The 18,185-nt window shown below is 39.2% G+C and overlaps 1 protein-coding gene across 1 annotated transcript in view; it reads right to left on the reverse strand.

Annotated features, from left to right (window-relative positions):
- CLU (clusterin) overlaps nucleotides 1–8,151 on the reverse strand; it is a 30,075-nt gene extending 21,924 nt beyond the window's left edge. Inside the window, exon 1 of the mRNA XM_074288388.1 lies at nucleotides 7,916–8,151. The gene's annotated coding sequence lies outside the window, so the exon portion shown is untranslated. The remainder of the gene's footprint in view (nucleotides 1–7,915) is intronic.
- Between the last annotated feature and the right edge of the window lie 10,034 nt (nucleotides 8,152–18,185).

Consider the following 18,185-nt stretch of genomic DNA (forward strand, 5'->3'; position numbering starts at 1 on the left):
GGTGGGGTCCCTTTTCCCTAGAATTGTCTATTCATCAAAAGGGAGCAGGAGCGTTCTAAGGCCCCGGGCACAAGTGGGTAAACTTGGAGTGGGAGCAGGCAGAGAAAGTTCAGAGCATCAGTCCTCTTCCTAATCCTTACTAAAACTAATGAAAGGGTTCCTGGAAGAAATTTCACAACTAATGGGGTTGTCTGAGCTGTCTCTCCAGAACTGGATGGGCAAGGATGGGCGAGTAGCAGGAGCACTCAGCCAGAAGTGCTCATCCACACAGACTGTAGCTGGGAACAGCCTGTGACTTTTTTGCAGACATCCCTCCTACTCACACAGTCCAAAATATTGTGGCTACCTGCTCAATGAGGCCTTTCCCAGAAAATCCTCATAGGATCAGGAATCTAGAGCTGAAGGGGAACTTTAGAGACCATCAAGTCCAATTCCCTCAGACACAGCTGGTGGTTCAGTGGGTAGAGCCCTTGGCCTGGGGTCAAAAAGACCCTAGTCTAAATGCAGCATCACACACTACCTGTGTGACTCTGGGCAAATCACTTAATCTCTGCCTACCTCAGTTTGTTCAACTATAAAATGAGTATAATAATAATTACCACCTATCTCTCAGAGTTGTGAGTATTAAATAAAATAATATTTGTAAAATACTTATATCAGAAGGCATGTAGTAGGTTCATGCCACAAAATAGTACTTTATAGTTATGTAGTACTTATAAATATTATTTCAGCTAATAAGTGATTGAGATAATATTTGAACTCCTGATTCCAGGTCCAAAGTTCTATCCACTCTACTCCCTAGCTGCCTCAAGCTCTGGCAATTACTACCTATGTGACCTTGGGCAAAGTGACTGACCTGTCTGATCCTGAGTTTCCTACGATTCTGTGAAAATTAATAGTGACTTCCACATATACTACTGTTCTCAGAGCCTGGCTTCCTTCAGGATTCAGCTCAAATCCCACCTTTTTAGGCTCTTTCCCAGTCCCCCATCGCCCAACCCTTACTGTTTTCTCTCTGAGACTGTTTGCATCGGCTCGATATATATCTTGTTTTCATGTTGTCTTCTTCTTTAGAATATCAGCTTCTTGAGGGAAGATGATTTTTATTAGCTTTTGTGTGTGTGTGTCTCAGGGCTTAGCATATAGTAAAAATTTAATAAACATTCTTTGACAGAAGAAGCTCTCGTTACCTAAATATAGATAGATAGATAGACAAATAGATAGATAGATATAGATACAGATATATCTACTTTTAAGTATTGCATAAGGTTTGGCAGTGGGAACAGGGGTGAATTGAAGCTCAGCTATGTAGGCTGATACACTGAGATACACATGAATGAGCATTACTCAGACCCTATTCAAAAATAGCCTGGTCCTATCCGGGCTAACCTATCAGTTACTTCCTTGCTTTCCGAAGCTCTGCCTAAATGTAGTTTTGTTTGCTTGACCTTGCTTGAAATCGATTCGATTTCCCCATCACCTTCTAGTTTGTCAGCTAGCTCCTGCTGGGTGGGAATCAGGTGCAATGCTTCTCAGTGCTCCCATTGGGTGATCTTCACTCCTCCCCTTCTTGTGCTCCCCAGGCACTTTGATCCGGGTCATATCCCTGAGACCCAGATGACTTGAAGTGACTTGAAGTGACATTGCAGGCATTCTGTTCTCAGCCAGTGCTGGTGCCACAAACCAGATGGGGCTGCAGCCACAAAAGCTGGCTGTGAATGGGCTTAGGGGAGTACATTATAAAAGGGAAAGAAAATAGAAGAAATAAAATGCCCTCCCCAAAAAAGCTGCTCTGAATGGTGCCTTTTTTAAACCTCCACCACAAAAGAATAATTCCCTTCTTAGAATCGGAATCAAAGCACATACATAGTTCAAAGGAGAGAGGTCATTCACCTCCACTGAAAGTCCCCGAACCCTCATTCTATAATGGGAGGGGCCTTTAGCAGAAGAGAATAGAGAGGTTTAGTGAGAACAGATAATGCATGGAGGTGAAAGATGGAGTAACATGTATGTGTGTGTATATATATGTATACACACATACACACACACACACATATATATATATATATGCAAAATGTTCAGTTTGGCTGTACTGCATGTGTGTGTGTGAACTCATGTGTGTCTGGGTGCGTGTGTAATTAGAGAGGGAAAAGGGACAAGGTTAGGCAAGACTTTAAATGGCAAAATGAGCAGTTTATATTTGATCCTGGAGGCAATAGGCAGAATGGAAAGGGGGAGGGGAAGGCACTCCAAGTTTCCATATTGATCTCCACTAAGCATTTGGATCAAATGAAGGTTTTCTGCCTTTATTATAAAATCTTTCCTCTCCCCAAACCACCAATCAGTTCAATTCAACAAGCATTCAATCAATAAACATTTATTTAGCTCCTGTTATATGCCAAGCACTGTGCCCACAATACTCACTTGCAGTTTTGTTTGTTTTTAACAGCTGGATAGAACAGACTCTCCTATTCTCCTCACAGAGTTTCACCCGTTTGTAGAATCTTAGAGTGGGAGAGAAACTTAGAAGTCCCCTCATTACTCAGTCTCTCAAATGTTGAATTTAGAGCAAAGAAGATGCAAGAAGTTGGTCTATTTGATACACTTCGATTCAAATGCACCTTTTCTTGGATGATTAACTATGAAGATTTGAGGGAAACCAGAGAAAGGGATGGAGAAGTCCAAAGACGAGAGGTCTTGGATGATATTAAAGGATTCATGGCGATCCAAATAAATAGGGAGCTCCTGAAACTTTATGGATATGGCTCAAGATGCCAAAGAAAGATACTATAATGAACCTAACCTTGCCTGGAAATCTCCACAAGCAGTAAATCATTCCCTAAAATCCTCTGGTTTAGATAGACAGCCCTGAGTAAGTTCTAGAGGCTTTTAGGATTTAATATTCTGGACAAGGAAATACCAGAAGCATGATAGCTCCTCAAACGCAGATAGTCAACAGTCAGCAAGCCTATTATGTCCCAGGCAGGACATTTACAGAACTTGGAGTTGTGCTGTAAAGACAACATGAAACTAGAGGTCAGAGACCCTGGGTTCGAGTCCTTCCCTTCTACTTCCTAGTTATGCTGTCTTTGGGCAAATTGTTCCATCTCTTTTTATTCTCAATTTCTTTTACTTGTAAAACAGAGAGAATATTATCTGACCTCTACCTTTTCAGTATTTTGAAGATGAAGTTAGGCAGCAGAAATAAAGGATTTTGAAAACAATTAAGGAGGCTGCAAATGTAAGCTATTATTCTTAATATTTCAAGGATCAATAATAGATTACCTTAATGCTGGAAAATGAGAGGGAGAGTTGAAGGAAGCTACTAAGGGTCTCAGGCTGCTAGGTGTCCCTAGGTGACAGAGTGGGCTCGGAGTCAGGAAGACCTCAGCCTCAGACATTTACTAGTTATGTGACCCTGGACAAATCATGTAATTGCTGTCTACCTCAGTTTCCTCATTTGTAAAATGGCAATAATAAGTTATATAATGGGATCACATTTGTAAAAGCACTTAGCACAGTGTCTAGAACATAGTACTTAATAAATGCCTCTTAAATCTAAATTCTAATATGATAGGGGTTCAGTAATAACCTTTATGCTGAAAAGTAGGGATGAGGAACCCAGTCAGGGGCTGTTAGATACCCTAATGGGGATAAGAAGCCATCCATCATCTATACTTCCCACTTTTCCCAATTCTTTTGCCGATTTGGTTCTTCCAACTTAATTGCTTGAGAAATCTATCAGCATTTTTCAGTTTCATCTTCTCTACACAATTCTCCTTACCTTTCCACTAGAATTTTAAGCCTTGAGCCAATGGATAACTGAAAGTAATGGGTAAATACCTGCTACAATTGGGCAGAATCCTCAAATGCTCAGTTACTAAGCCTATTTAATTTTATTCAACAAACATTTATTCTATCTATAAAACTTCTCTAGTTTAAAAAAAAATAACATGGCAGTCAGGTGGTGAATATCCTCACTGTATGATTCTGGGCAAGGTACTTATCTACTGCCTGCCTCAATTATCTGAACTATAAAATAGGGATCATTATTAGCACCTATTTCTAAGGGTTCTTATAAGAAAAATGAGATTATTTGCAAAGTGCTTAGCATAGAGCTTGGCACATAGCAGACAATATATATTTCCTTCTTTCTTTATTTCTTTCCTTCATCCCTTCTTCTTTTTCTTCCTTTTTCCCTTCCTTCCTTTGTTCCTCCCTTCTTTCTTTCTTGCCTCCCTCCATTCCTTCTTTTTTTCCACCCTTATTTCCTCCCTTCTATCTTTTTTTCCTTCCTTTCTCCTCCTTTATTTCCACTCCTTTCTTTGCTTCCTTCCTTTATTTATTCTTCCCTTCTTCCTTTATTCCTTTTGTCTTTGTTTCCTTTTTTCTTTCATTTCTTCCCTTCCTCCCTTCTTTCCTTTCTTTCTTTCTTTCCTTCTTTTCTCCTTCCTTTTCTCCCTTCCTTCCTTCTTCTATCCCTTACTTAAAATCTATGAACCTAATTTGACTTTTAAGGATTTGGAAAAATCTTCACAATGACAGTCCTCATTTTTTCTGTCCTTTCTACTGTTGGGCAGATCATCAGCTCTAATAACTATTATCCTTAGAGATACATCCAAACATCTTTAGTGTCATAGATCAGGGGTTCTCAACCTACGCCTGCAGGCCAGATGCAGTCCGCTGAGGACGTTTATGCGGCCTACCGGGTTATGGCAAATGGGCTGAGGGGCAGAGACAGAGTGTGAGCTTTTGTTTTTTACTATAGTTCGGCCCTCCCACGGTCCGAGGGACAGTGAACTGGCCCCCTATTTAAAAAGTTTGAGGATCACTGTCATAGAGGATAACAAAGCTAGTAAACAATTGACTTGTGCTCTGATCTCAGCCAATCACTAACAAGCTATTTGACTTTGAAAAGCTATTCTGCTTCCCTAAGCCTCCATTTTCTTCTCTGGCAAATAAAGATGGCTGATGATCTTCCAGTATTCTATCTGCTCATGTAAGTGGAGATGGAAAGGCTGAGGTAGCTCTGACTCATCAGGAAGAAGACAGTTGAATGTGGAGAAAAGGGGAAAGGAATAAACATTTATAGAATTCCTACTATGTGCCAGCACTGTGCTAAGTACTTTATAAATATTATCTCATTCAGTCCTCACAGTAATCCTACAAGGCAGATACTATTATCATCCCTATTTTACAGTGCAGAAGCCTGAGGCACATAGAGGTTACATGACTTTCCCAAGATTATACAACTAATACCTACGGATGGTTTCGAAATTAGGTCTTTCTGACTCCAGGACCAGCACTCTATCCACTGAACCACTCAGCTTCCAAGGGAGATAGGGAGGGTCATGGATAAAGAAGCAGACAAAGAATAATAATGACAGGTTCCTTTGTATGACCCAAGCCAAGATTCTCTAGGTCCTCAGTTTCTGTATCTGTAAAATGGATGAAATAATTGCTCCTATTTCCGATGGTTATCATGAGGGTCAAACAAGATTATATACACACACATATGCATATTATATATACATATATTATAGACATATGCATTAACATTTATAATATATCCAGATGACAATTACATACATATGCATATGTTATATATAAATGGCATGTACATCTATATACAATAATATACATATATTTTGTGTAGATTATAACAATATACAATAACATAATATATAGATGACAATATATACATATATTATATTATATATATAGATGAAAATTGTATATATGCAATATATAGTAATTTGCACATTGTAAAGGAAATGTTAGCTAATTTCATCTTTCTATCTTGTGACAAGTTACCTTATCACAGCGCTCATAGTGCTTCACAGGAAATGAGCGGAAGCACCAGCAGACTTCGATAGCCATGCTGCGAGCAGCTTCCCCACTGATAGCCAAGGAGTAGCCATGATCACTTAGAGAACTAGTCTTATCTGGAAGCTTCCTCCCTACGTAATGTTACCCCACTGCCTCTAGAGATGCCCTCTTCCTTGGCCAACTGACATGAAATAATGAGCCTCAGGATTTCAGGGTCTTCCTTTGATCAGTTACTATCTGTGTTAAGTCACTGCTCATCGGTGAAATAAGGGAGTTGGACTAGCTGCTTGTGATTCTGGCGCTACAGGACATGCTACCAGTACTAGAAAATTCCTAGTTCTTCTGGGTGGTTTAGAGATACTGACACGCCAAAAGAACTAGGAGTCTGGCTACCAGTTACAGCCAGGATGTGCAGCAGAGGAGATCTAGTACCCCCCCTTTTTGTAGATGGGTGAAATGATTTACCAGGATCACCCAGCTAGCGGCACAGAATAGGTTCTAGACACCAAAATTACCTGTTCCAGAAAGATTTCATTACTTGTCTGAAAAGCATGTGGGTAATAAGAGCCTGAGAAAATTCTTCCTTGTTCCAAGACCTATAAGCAAGGCAGGACGTTTAGCCTTGGTCAGTTAACTAGCTGGTCTTTCTCTTTCCTCTTTTCAGCTCCCCAGAAGCTTGCAAGAACTATGAAGCAGGGACCTTAAATGTACATTATGCCTCCTTCTGGGTCAAAGTGATCTCCCTTTGACAGAAAACAGACATCCTCCCCCTTGCTGCAGCACCCATTTCATCGGGTTGTGTGGAAGCTTCGGCTCACTCCCTGAGGTAAAGGATGCTATTCTCTGTCACTTGGAAGCTGGTCGGGAGGTGAAGAGTAGGAGGAAGGGCAGCAGGGAGGACGAGGTCTTGGCTATTTTTATAAGCAGTAAAGGGTTAATAGCATCATGGGATTATGGATTGGGAACTGGAAGGAGATTTGACTAGTCAAAGTCTTTCACGTTGCACATGAGGAAACTGAGGCACAGAAAGGTTAGATCATTCACCTGAAGTAACCCAGGAGGGGCACACCACAGCCAAGATTCAAACCTGGTCCTCTGATACCGCCCCCCCCCCAAATTCAGGGATTTTCCGCGGGTTTACTGATAACTGAAGAGAGAGGATGGCTAGCAGGAAACTTCTAGAGAGTTCTTTACAAACTATCCTTTCATCTCTTTTCCCAAAGGTTACTTTTCATCCATTCTTCATCTCATGGGGAAAGAGGGAAAGAAAGAAGAGAGGGTAAAGTAAAATGTAAATTCACCAGGCAGCCAGGGACTATGTCAAGCTATAATCATGAGCTGAAAGAAAATATAAGGATAATAGTCTGTCCCAGAGCCATTTTCTCCTGGCTCACTGAGAAAGATAAGCCACAGAACGGCCACAGAAATAACAGCAGTGGTGCTGAGTCTCTATACTGCATTGTGAGGTGCATGAAACAGCCTCAACGTCCCGGCTCAGCTGATCCTCCCAGCTCCCCTGTGAGGCAGGTGCTGCCTTACTCCCGTTTTACATTGTTGTGAGATAGTTTGAGCCTAAAAATTAAAAATAGGAAGCAGCGTGCATTTCTATCGCGCTTGAGAGTTACAAAGCCCTTGCCTTCCGTGAGTAGCTCATTGGAGCCTGCCCCCCACCTTGTCAGGTAAACTGCCTCAAGGGTTTCATTTCTGACTTAAGAACCTCACGGTCCTAATAGCATCGTCAAATATTAGAGCAGAAAAGACTTTTAAACCATCCCATCTTGCCTCGTTTTTACAGGTGGGGAAACTGAGAGCCTGGGGAAGGGAAGTGGCTCTCGGGCAGATAATCAGGGGCACTCAGTATCGGGAGCCAAGTTTCCCAGCGCCTGGCGAGGACTCACCGGTCTCCCAGAAAACATCCCCCTGAGCCAGAGCTGCCCGTTGGGCACAGTCCCCACATCCCTTCCCCAGGAGAGCCTGCACCTCCCCAGCTGCCTCCCGAAACAGGTGCACGGGCCCCAGAGCGCCCCCCGTCCGTTCTCTGCAGAGCCCCGCCTGCGCGTGAGAGAGAGTTTACAAAGCATCTCACCAGTCAGGAGGATGCCCGCAAACCCCGCTCGCTCCTCCGCACTCCTTTCTCCCCTGCGCTCCGGGTGACGGCTGGCGGCTGGCGCGGTCCGCGGTATTTATAACCCTCTGCGCACGCAGCCCGCCTCTCTCACTCCCGCCCGCAAACCTCCGTGACTCATGCCCAAAGAATGCCCTGGAAATGGTCGGGGAGCCTTCTGGAAGCTGGCAGCCCGAGCCAAGGCAGGCTGCGGCGGGAGGAGTGGCAGCAGGGGGCACCTGCGCTCTGTGGATGAGGAAGAGCTGGGAAAGCACTGCAGCTTCCCGGGGACTCAGCTCCTGAACTGCAGTAAGCCAGTGATGGGGAGAGGGGGAGAGGAGAGAGAGACAGAGACAGAGATAGAGATAGAGAGAGATACAGAGAGACAGAGATAGATAGAGAGAGAGAGACAGAGAGAGAGACACAGAGAGACACAGAGAGAGACAAAGAGAGAGAGACAGAGAGAGAGACAGAGACAGAGATAGAGAGACAGAGAGATACAGAGAGACAGAGAGAGACAGAGACAGAGATAGAGAGAGAGACACAGAGAGAGACAAAGAGAGACAGAGAGAGTTGTGACATCACTTATCTGTGGACAAGGGCAGAGAGGTAAAAGGATAGGATGTAGGGGATTACTGAAAAACTTGGGAGAGTGACCTCCACCCCGAGAAGGGAGGTATCTTTCTTAAAACAGTATATACATGGTCTATCCCCCGAAGTCTTTCATCCCACAGGGGGCATTTTCCAAGAGCCTGCGAGAAGGGGACTTTTGTTTTTCATTGTAGAGACAGTGGGGGAAACGATTAAAGATGTCTGAGTCAGGTGGTGACGCGGTCAGACTGTGCCTCAGGAATACTAATTTGACAGCGATTTAGGGGAAGTTCTGGAAAGAAGAAAGCCCAGAACTAGGGAGACGATCAGATGACCATTGCAGGACCCCGGGTGAGTGAGGCTGCGGGGGGGCGGGGTGGTGGGTTTATGAGCGGACGGGGAGGAAGCCTCTCCTCCCTCCCCCCGCACTGGGGCTCACAGAACTGCAGGTGTGGGGAGATCTGAAGTTCTCTGACTATCTACCTCCACTCTGGGCCCATCCCAATCCTTCAGGATAAATCATTCTCCAAAAATGGTTCTTCACCAAGGGACACTGTACACAGGAACATCAGAACTGTTCTAAGAACAACTTTGGATGATTCTGTCTTTTGAATCATCTGCAAAGCACTTATGAAGGAAAATGCAGCTAGAGAAAGAGCTTATAAACAGGTGTATAATGTGGTTTTACATGCATAATGTATGTATGTGTGTATTAATGTGAATTAATGTGTGTGTAATATATGTGAATATGAATGCACATACATTAATGTCTAATGATATCCTTCTCTAGAGAGGAAAAAAGTGCTCGGCAGAGAACAAAAGAGCCTGGGAGCACTGAGAAGCAGGGGAGCTCTGAAATCAGCCCGTAGGAATAAGTAGGGGATGCAGTGAATGGTCATCTTGATCTACATCTGCCGGTTGGATCCAGCCGCTCTGGGGGGAAAGGGAGGCCAGTGACCTTGCAGAGCTCGGCCTAACTTAAATCCAGTTCACTTGCACGTCATGCGTCCCCTCCCTGACGTCATGGTCCTCTTCCAGAACGAAGGACAAACAGTAAAAGACACTGAGTAGGGAGAACCTAAATTCAAATCCGGCCTCAGACACTTACTAGCTTTATGACGGGGACATTTCATTTGAACCAAATTGCCTCCAGGAAAAAAACAAACAACAACAAAAAAAGTGGTGCAGTATTTATTACATAGTTTCCCCCCCAAAAAAAGTAAACAGTGGGAAGTAAAAATTGAACAAGTTTGACATATATTGAATTACTTGCCATCTAGAAGAGGAGTAGGGGGAAGAGAGGGAGAAAAATTTAGAACACAAGGTTTTGCAAGGGTGAATATTGAAAATTAACTTTGCATGTATTTTGAAAATAAAAAGTTATTTAAAAAACTAACATTGACTTTATAATGCATAAATTATTATACATACATTACTTACTCTGCATTGTGCCCTGACTCCCCCATGCCCAGTTCTGACCTTTTCCCATTGAAATGAGATGATAGACAAAGGGTTCAATGTGAAGAACCATTTTTTAAAATTTTATTCATTTTTGAACTTAAATACAAAAAGACAAAAAACAGAACATTGCCATGGATACAGCACAACATAGTATTTTCTCCTTCTCTTCCCCCTACTCCTCTTCTAGATGGCAAGTAATTCAATATATGTCAAACTTGTTCAATTCTTCTATACATATTTCTATATTTATCACACTGAACAAGAAAAATCAGATCAAAAAGGAAAAAGAAAAAGATGAGAAAAAAAGTAAGCAAACAACAACAAAAAAGTGAAAATACTATATTGTGATGCAGTCAGTTCTCGTGGTCCTCTTTCTGGATGCAGATGGCTCTCTCCATCATAAGTCTATTGGAAATGGCCTGAATCACCTTCGATATCAGTTTTTATTATTCATTTCAATCTTAGTAGGAAACTGATAACTTTGTGTCATTGCCTAGACATGTCAGGAAACTCTTTCAAATCCAGAAGCTAAAATGAGACCTTTCCATGGGAATGTATATAGTCTAGAAGGTCATTACTGGTAAATGTGGTCTAGTTCCAGAGAGACAGTCTAGGTGAAATGTTAGAGAAATGTCCTGTAAGAATGGATATTAATGATCCATTTGGTCAGGGTCATAGATATGGAATTAAAAGGGAAGTCGTTTAAATCAACATTCTTATTATGCAGGTGAGGAAACCAAGGCTCAGAATTGATTTGCTCAAGGTCACATAAAGATCAGGACCCCTAGCATGAATTAGCATGCTTCTTCTCAGTGGAAAGGACGCTATGTGAAGCTGAGCTTTTCTTGGGTCTTTGATGAGCTGGTAATTAGTAGTCATTCCTTGGAGCTTCTTGTACAGGAAAATACAACTAGAAAGTATCAAGAGTGGGATTCAAGCTTAGGTCTTCTTGCCTCTAAGACTCATACCATATATGCTATAATGCACTGCACTTCATCTCAACTTATAACTTTGGGGAGCCCTTATTTCTTACCTGTACCTAGGAAATAAAGCCACCTATTGTGTTCTACCTTTTTATGGGATTGTGAGGTTAAAACAAGATAATAAAACAATATAAAACATTTTTAAAACAATTTCATTCTACAAATGTTCCTATAAACTTTATAATAATTGTAATAATAGAAAATGGATTGGGCATCCTTGGGATTCAAACTGTTGTGAGAAAACTTCAAATAGAGAGAAATTGGATGACTCCTCCTTGAGAATGTTGTAAAAAGTATTTCTGTTCAGATAGGATTAGATGGTAATGAAGAAGTTACTGTAAATTCTGAATATCTTCCTGTAAGAAATATGACTCCCCCTCATACCCATTCCCCGATTAGGGCTTCTCCTACATAGACTGGCCAAACTAGAAAGAAACAAATTGTGTACTGGCAACGTTAAACCTCCCATCTGATTGTTAATGATTACTTTTTAGCATTTAATTGTTCTTGTTCTTTTGGCAAAGGATGATGAGAGTAGAAGAAAGAGACTATCCAAGAGAAATCTGATAATTGACATTCTTTATTATTTTTATCATCTGTGGCTTGTTTGGAAATGATCTCACCCACAATTATGCTGGTTAATTATTATCTCTATGCACATAACATTCACTTCTTTATATTTACCTCTAATCTCTTTCTGGACTCCAATCCCTCATCTCTACATGTCTGCTAGACTTCTCTAGTGGATGTCCCCTTGTCATCTCAAACCCTGAATACCTAAAACAGAATTAATTATATGTTATCTCTAACCCAAAAAAACTTTTCTTTCTTCCAAAATCCCCTACCACCTAGATAGACAGTGGGTATCACACTGGGTGGAGCCCAGGACTTGGAAATCAAGAAGACTTGAAATAGAAGCCTGCTCCAAACAGCACTTGTGTGACCCTGGGCAAGTCATTTAAGCACTCTGTGCCTCAGTTTCCTCAATTATAAAATGGATATAATAATGGCATCGATCAAAGCATTGGGAGGATCAAATAAGTTAATATGTATTAAGTGTTTTACAAATTTTGTCACAAATAAATATTAATAATACACAAATAATAATAAGTGTTATTCATATTGAGAACATCACTCTCCTAATCATCAGGCAAAGTTATCCTTAATCCTTTCTTCTCCATCATCATCCATATTCCATCAGTTGCCAAGTCTTGTACATTCCACCTACATATCTTTTCTATTCATCTTCTCTCTCTTCATAAGCCCAGCAACTTGCTGGTCTATCATAATGAGCTCCTGATTGATTTCTCTGCTGCCACTAAGTCTCTCCTCTAATCTCTGAAGCTGCCAAAGTGATCATCAGAACACAGGTCTGACCATTTCATTCCCCTTCTCAGAAATCTTCAGTCTTTTGCCTATAAGATAAAATGCATCTAAAGACTTCCACAATGTGACTCTCACTCATCCTCCTAAACTAAGTGGATCTAACAGCTGTTCCCCAGTGCATCAAGCCCCCTCCTCCCTCGGTACATTTGCACTTCAAATATACCCACTCTTTATTTCCACCTCTTAGAATCCCTGGTTTTAATTCAAAATCAGTTCAGATATCATCTCCTAGAGCAAGGCTTTCCTGCTTCTCTCACTCCTTGGTCCCTCCTAAAATTACATTGCATTTACTTGTCTTGATACAATGGAACTGCTTTAGGAGACAGAAAAAAAAAATTCAATTTATATTTTGCTTCTGTCACTTACTAGTTGTATGACTTCAAGCAAATAACTTAACATCTCTGGGTCTCAGCTTCCTCAAATTGCAAAATAAAAGGCTGGCATCATTACGTCCTAAGGTATCTTCCAGCTCTAATTCTCCCTGTGTGTTCAGTGTCTGTATTACATATGCTTCCCCACCCCCAGAATGTTAGTCCCTTGAAAAATAGGGATTAAGTTTTTGTATTTGTACAGCTATGGTTTAGTCTAGTTCCTGGCACATGGGATATTGTGCACTATTGCAAAGATAATCATCTTTGAAAGATTTTCTAACTCAATCAACATAATGACTAACCATAATTCTAAAGGACTCAATGAAACATGCTAGAATGCAGATTGATGCATATTTATATTTTTCCTTTCTTTTTTTTTGCATATGGGTAAAGCAAGATTTTTTTTTTGCATATTTGTACCAGGTTTTGTTTTTCTTACCTGTTACTGGGTAGAGTGTGGAGATAAATAAGAGAGAAAATTCAGAACTAAAAATAAAATAAAATTGAATTAAAAATGCTAGTTAACTCAAAGTAAAAACAAAGTTTCTAGTTTTTTCTTAACCATTATAAATAAATGAAAAATCTTACCAATCGATGTGGATTTTGAAACCATTTTGTTCTCTTCCCTCATCAGGAAAAAACCCATCTGGCTATTATCAGCCATAGCCAACTCTCAACATCTTCCTGTTTGTATAGAGTAATGTAAGGATAGAACTCTTAATCCTCCTCCATTGTCTATTCTCTCCAACCTTTGAACATCTTTAAACAATCTTAGAAGTGTTGATTAGCATTATCTTTAGACAGATTTGGAACCTAGTCAGACAAGTGGATTCCACCTGGTTCCTCCTTAATCTTTCCCTCTGAATTAACAACTCCTTCCTGTTTCCTCCCCTTACTGCATAGATACTGCCTCAACTTCCACCGACCTTAAAAGTGGTATACTCCAAAATGTAAACTGCTCATTCATTTACAACACTGAGTTGTAATTTCTTGAGCCTGTGAAACTATTTCTCCATAAATAAAATAGTACCTCTTTGTAATCTATGATAGATGTCTGATTTGATTTCTTCTGGTTGATTGAACTGTAATCAAATTTCTATTATACTATTTTTGCAATATTCATTATAATTATGCTCTCACAAGTTTATTGCTCTCCCGAATCTATTTCTACTTGTCTTTCCTGGTGCTTATTTTATCTCAACATAAAGTGTCAGATAGATTCAAGGTTTAGCCTATATCACATAAGACATCTGAAGAGTATGAAAATGCCCCCTAAAGTCAATAACTAATGTTTACTAATGTATGTACACACATACAAAGCATATTGGATGTGAGTGACAGCTCAAGTAGAGGAGACCACTAAAGGACTAGGAGAATAGATTCATGAAAACTTATTTTAGGTGAGAAAATTGATATGGCAGGAGGGGAGAAGGGGTTAGAAATAGTTAGAAAGCATATCACCCTCAGCATTCTTGAACTCTTTGTCCTCTCCCTTCAGAAAAAAAAATACCTCTATAAAATGGTCTGATATCAGCCTTGTGGAATAAGCTCAAGCTCCATATAATACTTTTCAAAAGTATTTACATTTTAGAGACAATCTGGTACAGATAAAGGGACCTATATTCTTTCATGCATAGTAAACATGTGATCAATTTAAGCTCTTTGAACATCAGTTTCCTTATCTGTAACATGGGGTTAATACGATCCATATCTACCTTCTAGGACTGATGAAAGAATCAAATGAGATATATTATGTGGATCACTTTTCAGAACTAAGTTTTATATAAATTCCAATTCTTACTGGTTTTTTTCAAACATTAAAAGAAAAAGTAATTCCATATTTATTCCATAAACTATTTGGGAAAATGGGCTGAGGAATCCTACCAAATTCCTTTTATGACACAAATATAGCTCTGATACTAAAGTAGTGTTGGGGGTGGTAGCCCCCTTTGATATTCCTTGTTTAATCTCAAACTTCCTTTGGGCTAGTTTCAGTTTTCAGCCCCCATTCTAATGATCTGAAATTCCTTTCTGGGGAGAGACTGAAGGAGATAACAACAGAGAATTCCTGTCTCATTTACAACAGAGAATTCTTGTTTTATTGACAAATATCTCCAGAACCTCTTGGATAACATCTCTGTGCAGACGTTGTTTTGATGACTCTAGTTATATATATAAGGAAGGTTGAAAAATGGAATCATTGCACTTGGTATATACAGCCAGTGCCCACCAACTGGCATCCCCTTGCAGGCAGTTTGGTCTTCCTGAAGGCCAAATGCTTGTCTATCCCTTTACTATCAATAAAGACTTTGTTTCCATGCAGCATTGATTAGCAAATTCATTTGCTACCAAACCCGCATGGTGCTTACTTTGGGAAGGAGAAAAAGAACTGACCCATCGCGGTTTAGAACCTCAGTTTACTCCTCATCAGTAGGAAAAGCAAACAAAGATGACTATAAACAAATTCCTCAATGAATATTATGGTAAAAAATTTAAATAAAATACTATCAAAAAGATTACAGCAATATATCACAAAGATCATAAACTATGACCAGGTGGGATTTATATGGGGAATGCAGAAAATCTGTTGGGATAATTGACTATATCAATAACAAAAATTGCAAAATTATATTATTATTTCAATAGATGATGGAAAAGCCTTTGACAAAACACAGAAATCATTCCTATTTAAAAAAAAAAAAACATTTCCTTAAAATGATATGTAGTATCTTTTTTTTTGAGAGAAAAAACTATATATTTTTTATCTTTATATAATCCACACTATTTTTTAAACAATCCCACTTTTATACATATCAAATAAGCATAGACAGATGAACAATAAATGATACTTTTACTGACAGGAAAAAAGGGCATCTTTTTTTTTTTTTTTTGACAGTACATATGCATGGGTAATTTTTTACAGCATTATTCCTTGTATTCACTTCTGTTCCGAATTTTCACCTCCTTCCCTCCACCCCCTCCCTTAGATGGCCTGCAGTCCCATACATATTAAATGTGTTATAGTATATCCTAGATACAATGTATGTGTGCAGAACTGAATTTCTTGTTGCACAGGAAGAATAGGATTCAGAAGGTAAAAATAACCTGGGAAGAAAGACAAAAGTGTAAACAGTTTACGTGAATTTCCCAGTGTTCCTTCTCTGGGTGTAGCTGATTCTGTCCATCATTGATCAACTGGAACTGAATTAGATCTTCTCTATGTTGAAGATATCTACTTCCATCAAAATATATCTTCATACAGTATTGTTGTTGAAGTGTATAATGATCTCCTGGTTCTTATTTCACTCAGCATCAATTCATGTAAGTTTCTCCAAGCCTCTCTGTATTCATCCTGCTGGTCATTTCTTACAGAACAATAATATTCCATAACATTCATATACCATAATTTACCCAACCATTCTCCAATTGATGAGCATCCATTCATTTTCCAGTTTCTAGCCACTACAAAAAGGGCTGCCACAAACATTTTGGTACATACAGCTCCCTTTCCCTTCTTTAATATCTCTTTGGGATATAAGCCCAATAGTAACATTGGTGGATCAAAGGGGATGCACAGTTTGATAACTTTTTGAGCATAATTCCAAATTGCTCTCCAGAATGGCTGGATGTATTCACAATTCCACCAACAATGTATCAGTGTCCCAGTTTTCCCACATCCCCTCCAACATTTGTCATTATCTTTTCCTGTTATCTTAGTCAATCTGAAAGATATGTAATGGTATCTCAGAGTTGTCTTAACTTGCATTTCTCTGATCAATAGTGATTTGGAACACTCTTTCATATGAGTGGAAATAATTTCAATTTCATCATCTGAAAATTGTCCATTCATATCCTTTGACCCTTTATCAATTGGAGAATGGCTTGATGATTTCTTATAAATTAGAGTCAGTTCTCTATATATTTTGGAAATGAGGCCTTTATCAGAACCTTTAACTGTAAAAATATTTTCCCAATTTGTTACTTCCCTTCTAATCTTATTTGCATTAGTTTTGTTTGTACAAAAGCTTTTTAATTTGGTGTAATCAAAATTTTCTATTTTGTGATCAATAATGATCTCTAGTTCTCCTTTGGTCACAAATTCCTTCCTCCTCCACAAGTCTGAGAGGTAAACTATCCTATGTTCCTCTAATCTATTTATGATCTCATTCTTTATGCCTAAATCATGGATCCATTTTGATCTTATCTTGATATATGGTGTTAAGTGTGGGTCCATATCTAATTTCTGCCATACTAATTTCCAGTTTTCCCAGCAGTTTTTGTCAAATAATTAATTCTCATCCCAAAAGTTGGTATCTTTGAGTTTGTCAAACACTAGATTACTATAGTTGTATACTATTTTGTCCTGTGAACCTAACCTATTCCACTTATCAACTAGTCTATTTCTTAGTCAATACCAAATGGTTTTGGTGACTGCTGCTTTATAATATAGTTTTAGATCAGGTATAGCTAGGCCACTTCATTTGATTTTTTTTTTTCATTAATTCCCTTGAAATTCTCGACCTTTTGTTCTTCCATATGAATTTTGTTGTTATTTTTTCTAGTTCATTAAAATAGTTTCTTGGGAGTCTTATTGGTATAGCACTAAATAAATAGATTAGTTTAGGGAGTATTGTCATCTTTATTATATTCGCTCAGCCCATCCAAGAGCACTTGATGTCTTTCCAATTATTTAAATCTGACTTTATTTTTATGGCAAGTGTTTTGTAAGTTTGCTCATATAATTCCTGACTTTCCTTTGATAGATAGATTCCCAAAGATTTTATACTCTAGACAGCTGGGTTTTTTTTGATTGATTGATGTATTTCTTTTTTTTAAATTAATTTTATAATTATACTTTTTTCACAGTATATATGCATGAGTAATTTTTTTATAACATTATCCCTTGTGTTCATTTTTCCAGATTTTCCCCTCCCTCCCTCTACTCCCTCCCCTATATGACAGGCAATCTCATACATTTTACATGTGTTACAGTATAACCTAGATATAATATATGTGTGTAAATCCAATTTTCTTGTTGCACGTTAAGTATTGGATTCCTAAGGTATAAATAACCTGGATAGATAGACAGTAGTGCTAATATTTTACATTCAATTCTCAGTGTTCCTTCTCTAGGTATAGTTGTTTCTGTCCATCATTGATCAGCTGGAAGTGAGTTAGATCTTCTTTATGTTGAAAATATCCACTTCCATCAGAATACATCTTCATACAGTATTGTTGTTGAAGTGTATAGTGATCTTCTGGTTCTGCTCATTTCACTCGGCATCAGTTCATGCAAGTCTCTCCAAGCCTTTCTGAATTCATCGTGCTGGTCATTTCTTACAGAGCAATAATATTCCATAGCCTTCATATACCATAATTTACCCAACCATTCTCCAATTGATGGATATCCATTCATCTTCCAGTTTCTAGCCACTACGAAAAGAGCTTAGACAGCTGTTT

The sequence above is a fragment of the Sminthopsis crassicaudata genome, chromosome 2 (genome assembly GCF_048593235.1).
Source record: "Sminthopsis crassicaudata isolate SCR6 chromosome 2, ASM4859323v1, whole genome shotgun sequence".
In the NCBI taxonomy this organism is placed as follows: domain Eukaryota; kingdom Metazoa; phylum Chordata; class Mammalia; order Dasyuromorphia; family Dasyuridae; genus Sminthopsis; species Sminthopsis crassicaudata.